Raw genomic sequence first — 6,556 nt, 5'->3', positions numbered from 1 at the left:
GGGGGAATCCTACTCCCAGAGGGAGTAGGACTCTCCTGCGCCTCCCCCCTTGGCCGGCCAGCCTCCCCTCCTCTCCTCCTTTATATACGGAGGCAGGGGCACCTCTAAACACACAAGTTGACACAAGTTGATCCACGTGATCTATTCCTTAGCCGTGTGCGGTGCCCCCTGCCACCATATTCCTCGATAATACTGTAGCGGAGTTTAGGCAAAGCCCTGCTGCTGTAGTTCATCAAGATCGTCACCACGCCGTCGTGCTGACGAAACTCTTCCCCGACACTTTGCTGGATCGGAGTCCGGGGATCGTCATCGAGCTGAACGTGTGCTCGAACTCAGAGGTGCCGTAGTTTCGGTACTTGATCGGTTGGATCGAGAAGACGTATGACTACTTCCTCTACGTCGTGTCATCGCTTCCGCAGTCGGTCTGCGTTGGGTACGTGGACAATACTCTCCTCTCATTGCTATGCATCACATGATCCTGTGTGTGCGTAGGAATTTTTTGAAATTACTACGAAACCCAACAGTGGCATCCGAGCCTAGGTTATTTATGTTGATGTTATATGCACGAGTAGAACACAAGTGAGTTGTGGACGATACAAGTCATACTGCCTACCAGCATGTCATACTTTGGTTCGGCGGTATTGTTGGACGAGACGACCCGGACCAACCTTACGCGTACGCTTACGCGAGACCGGTTCCCTCGACGTGCTTTGCACAGAGATGGCTTGCGGTCGACTGTCTCTCCAACTTTAGTTGAACCAAGTATGGCTACGCCCGGTCGTTGCGAAGGTTAAAACGGAGTCTATTTGACAAACTATCGTTGTGGTTTTGATGCGTAGGTGAGATTGGTTCTTACTTAAGCCCGTAGCAACCACGTAAAACATGCAACAACAAAGTAGAGGACGTCTAACTTGTTTTTGCAGGGCATGTTGTGATGTGATATGGTCAAGGCATGATGCTGAATTTTATTGTATGAGATGATCATGTTTTGTAACCAAGTTATCGGCAACTGGCAGGAGCCATATGGTTGTCGCTTTATTGTATCCAATGCAATTGCGATGTAATGTTTTAATTTATTACTAAACGGTAGTAATAGTCGTGAAAGCATAAGATTGGCAAGACGACAACGATGCTACGATGGAGATCAAGGTGTCGCGCCGGTGACGATGGTGATCATGACGGTGCTTTGGAGATGGAGATCACAAGCACAAGATGATGATGGCCATATCATATCACTTATATTGATTGCATGTGATGTTTATCTTTTTATGCATCTTATCTTGCTTTGATTGACGGTAGCATTATAAGATGATCTCTCACTAAATTATCAAGAAGTGTTCTCCCTGAGTATGCACCGTTGCGAAAGTTCTTCGTGCTGAGACACCACGTGATGATCGGGTGTGATAGGCTCTACGTTCAAATACAACGGGTGCAAAACAGTTGCGCATGCAGAATACTCAGGTTAAACTTGACGAGCCTAGCATATACAGATATGGCCTCGGAACACGGAGACCGAAAGGTCGAGCGTGAATCATATAGTAGATATGATCAACATAATGATGTTCACCGATGAAACTACTCCATCTCACGTGATGATCGGACATGGTTTAGTTGATTTGGATCACGTGATCACTTAGAGGATTAGAGGGATGTCTATCTAAGTGGGAGTTCTTTAGTAATATGATTAATTGAACTTAAAATTTATCATGAACTTAGTCCCTGAGAGTATCTTGCTTGTTTATGTTGTTTGTAGATAGATGGCTCGTGCTGTTGTTCCGTTGAATTTTAATGCGTTCCTTGAGAAAGCAAAGTTGAAAGATGATGGTAGCAATTACACGGACTGGGTCCGTAACTTGAGGATTATCCTCATTGCTGCACAGAAGAATTACGTCCTGGAAGCACCGCTGGGTGCCAGGCCTGCTGCTGGAGCAACACCAGATGTTATGAACGTCTGGCAGAGCAAAGCTGATGACTACTCGATAGTTCAGTGTGCCATGCTTTACGGCTTAGAATCGGGACTTCAACGACGTTTTCAACGTCATGGAGCATATGAGATGTTCCAGGAGTTGAAGTTAATATTTCAAGCAAATGCCCGAATTGAGAGATATGAAGTCTCCAATAAGTTCTATAGCTGCAAGATGGAGGAGAACAGTTCTGTCAGTGAGCATATACTCAAAATGTCTGGGTATAATAATCACTTGATTCAATTGGGAGTTAATCTTCCGGATGATTGCGTCATTGACAGAATTCTCCAATCACTGCCACCAAGCTACAAGAGCTTCGTGATGAACTATAATATGCAAGGGATGAACAAGACTATTCCCGAGCTCTTCGCAATGCTGAAAGCTGCGGAGGTAGAAATCAAAAAGGAGCATCAAGTGTTGATGGTTAACAAAACCACTAGTTTCAAGAAAAAGGGCAAAGGAAAGAAGAAAGGGAACTTCAAGAAGAACAGCAAGCCAGTTGCTGCTCAAGAAAAGAAACCCAAGTCTGGACCTAAGCCTGAAACTGAGTGCTTCTACTGCAAGCAGACTGGTCACTGGAAGCGGAACTGCCCCAAGTATTTGGCGGATAAGAAGGATGGCAAGGTGAACAAAGGTATATGTGATATACATGTTATTGATGTGTACCTTACCAATGCTCGCAGTAGCACCTGGGTATTTGATACTGGTTCTGTTGCTAATATTTGCAACTCGAAACAGGGGCTACGGATTAAGCGAAGATTGGCTAAGGACGAGGTGACGATGCGCGTGGGAAACGGTTCCAAAGTCGATGTGATCGCAGTCGGCACGCTACCTCTACATCTACCTTCGGGATTAATATTAGACCTAAGTAATTGTTATTTGGTGCCAGCGTTGAGCATGAACATTATATCTGGATCTTGTTTAATGCGAGATGGTTATTCATTTAAATCAGAGAATAATGGTTGTTCTATTTATATGAGTAATATCTTTTATGGTCATGCACCCTTGAAGAGTGGTCTATTCTTATTAAATCTCGATAGTAGTAATACACATATTCATAATGTTGAAACCAAAAGATGCAGAGTTGATAATGAAAGTGCAACTTATTTGTGGCACTGTCGTTTAGGTCATATCGGTATAAAGCGCATGAAGAAACTCCATGCTGATGGACTTTTGGAACCACTTGATTATGAATCACTTGGTACTTGCGAACCGTGCCTCATGGGCAAGATGACTAAAACACCGTTCTCCGGTACTATGGAGAGAGCAACAGATTTGTTGGAAATCATACATACCGATGTATGTGGTCCAATGAATATTGAGGCTCGAGGCGGATATCGTTATTTTCTCACCTTCACAGATGATTTGAGCAGATATGGATATATCTACTTAATGAAGCATAAGTCTGAAACATTTGAAAAGTTCAAAGAATTTCAGAGTGAAGTTGAAAATCATCGTAACAAGAAAATAAAGTTTCTACGATCTGATCGTGGAGGAGAATATTTGAGTTACGAGTTTGGTGTACATTTGAAAAACTGTGGAATAGTTTCACAACTCACACCACCCGGAACACCACAGCGCAATGGTGTGTCCGAACGTCGTAATCGTACTTTACTAGATATGGTGCGATCTATGATGTCTCTTACAGATTTACCGCTATCATTTTGGGGTTGTGATTTAGAGACGGCCGCATTCACGTTAAATAGGGCACCATCAAAATCCGTTGAGACGACGCCTTATGAACTGTGGTTTAGCAAGAAACCAAAGTTGTCGTTTCTTAAAGTTTGGGGCTGCGATGCTTATGTGAAAAAACTTCAACCTGATAAGCTCGAACCCAAATCGGAGAAATGTGTCTTCATAGGATACCCAAAGGAAACTGTTGGGTACACCTTCTATCACAGATCCGAAGGCAAGACATTCGTTGCTAAGAATGGATCATTTCTAGAGAAGGAGTTTCTCTCGAAAGAAGTGAGTGGGAGGAAAGTAGAACTTGACGAGGTAACTGTACCTGCTCCCTTACTGGAAAGTAGTTCATCACAGAAAACTATTTCAGTGACACCTACACCAGTTAGTGAGGAAGCCAATGATAATGATCATGAAACTTCAGATCAAGATACTACTGAACCTCGTAGATCAACCAGAGTAAGATCCGCACCAGAGTGGTACGGTAATCCTGTTCTGGAGGTCATGCTACTAGATCATGATGAACCTACGAACTATGAAGAAGCGATGGTGAGCCCAGATTCCGCAAAGTGGCTTGAAGCCATGAAATCTGAGATGGGATCCATGTATGAGAACAAAGTATGGACTTTGGTTGACTTGCCCGATGATCGGCAAGCAATTGAGAATAAATGGATCTTTAAGAAGAAGACTGACGCTGATGGTAATGTTACTGTCTACAAAGCTCGACTTGTCGCAAAAGGTTTTCGGCAAGTTCAAGGGATTGACTACGATGAGACCTTCTCACCCGTAGCGATGCTTAAGTTCGTCCGAATCATGTTAGCGATTGCCGCATTTTATGATTATGAAATTTGGCAGATGGATGTCAAAACTGCATTCCTGAATGGATTTCTGGAAGAAGAGTTGTATATGATGCAACCGGAAGGTTTTGTCGATCCAAAGGGAGCTAACAAAGTGTGCAAGCTCCAGCGATCCATTTATGGACTGGTGCAAGCCTCTCGGAGTTGGAATAAACGTTTTGATAGTGTGATCAAAGCATTTGGTTTTATACAGACTTTCGGAGAAGCCTGTATTTACAAGAAAGTGAGTGGGAGCTCTGTAGCATTTCTGATATTATATGTGGATGACATATTACTGATTGGAAATGATATAGAATTTCTGGATAGCATAAAGGGATACTTGAATAAAAGTTTTTCAATGAAAGACCTTGGTGAAGCTGCTTACATATTAGGCATTAAGATCTATAGAGATAGATTAAAACGCTTAATTGGACTTTCACAAAGCACATACCTTGACAAAATTTTGAAGAAATTCAAAATGGATCAAGCGAAGAAAGGGTTCTTGCCTGTGTTACAAGGTGTGAAATTGAGTAAGACTCAATGCCCGACCACTGCAGAAGATAGAGAGAATATGAAAGATGTTCCCTATGCACCAGCCATAGGATCTATCATGTATGCAATGCTGTGTACCAGACCTGATGTATGCCTTGCTATAAGTTTAGCAGGGAGGTACCAAAGTAATCCAGGAGTGGATCACTGGACAGCGGTCAAGAACATCCTGAAATACCTGAAAAGGACTAAGGATATGTTTCTCATATATGGAGGTGACAAAGAGCTCATCGTAAAAGGTTACGTTGATGCAAGCTTTGACACTGATCCGGACGATTCTAAATCGCAAACCGGATATGTGTTTACATTAAACGGTGGAGCTGTCAGTTGGTGCAGTTCTAAACAAAGCGTCGTAGCGGGATCTACATGTGAAGCGGAATACATAGCTGCTTCGGAAGCAGCAAATGAAGGAGTCTGGATGAAGGAGTTCATATCCGATCTAGGTGTCATACCTAGTGCATCGGGTCCAATGAAAATCTTTTGTGACAATACTGGTGCAATTGCCTTGGCAAAGGAATCCAGATTTCACAAAAGGACCAAACACATCAAGAGACGCTTCAACTCCATCCGGGATCTAGTCCAGGTGGGAGACATAGAGATTTGCAAGATACATACGGATCTGAATGTTGCAGACCCGTTGACTAAGCCTCTTCCACGAGCAAAACATGATCAGCACCAAAGCTCCATGGGTGTTAGAATCATTACAGTGTAATCTAGATTATTGACTCTAGTGCAAGTGGGAGACTGAAGGAAATATGCCCTAGAGGCAATAATAAAGTTATTATTTATTTCCTTATAATCATGATAAATGTTTATTATTCATGCTAGAATTGTATTTACCGGAAATATAATACATGTGTGAATACATAGACAAACAAAGTGTCACTAGTATGCCTCTACTTGACTAGCTCGTTAATCAAAGATGGTTATGTTTCCTAACCATGAACAATGAGTTGTTATTTGATTAACGAGGTCACATCATTAGTAGAATGATCTGATTGACATGACCCATTCCATTAGCTTAGCACCCGATCGTTTAGTATGTTGCTATTGCTTTCTTCATGACTTATACATGTTCCTATGACTATGAGATTATGCAACTCCCGTTTACCGGAGGAACACTTTGGGTACTACCAAACGTCACAACATAACTGGGTGATTATAAAGGAGTACTACAGGTGTCTCCAATGGTCGATGTTGGGTTGGCGTATTTCGAGATTAGGATTTGTCACTCCGATTGTCGGAGAGGTATCTCTGGGCCCTCTCGGTAATGCACATCACATAAGCCTTGCAAGCACTACAACTAATATGTTAGTTGTGAGATGATGTATTACGGAACGAGTAAAGAGACTTGCCAGTAACGAGATTGAACTAGGTATTGGATACCGACGATCGAATCTCGGGCAAGTAACATACCGATGACAAAGGGAACAACGTATGTTGTTATGCGGTCTGACCGATAAAGATCTTCGTAGAATATGTAGGAGCCAATATGGGCATCCAGGTCCCGCTATTGGTTATTGA

Source organism: Triticum dicoccoides, chromosome 4A, assembly GCF_002162155.2.
Source record: "Triticum dicoccoides isolate Atlit2015 ecotype Zavitan chromosome 4A, WEW_v2.0, whole genome shotgun sequence".
Taxonomy (NCBI): domain Eukaryota; kingdom Viridiplantae; phylum Streptophyta; class Magnoliopsida; order Poales; family Poaceae; genus Triticum; species Triticum dicoccoides.
This window is presented reverse-complemented; position numbering follows the sequence as displayed.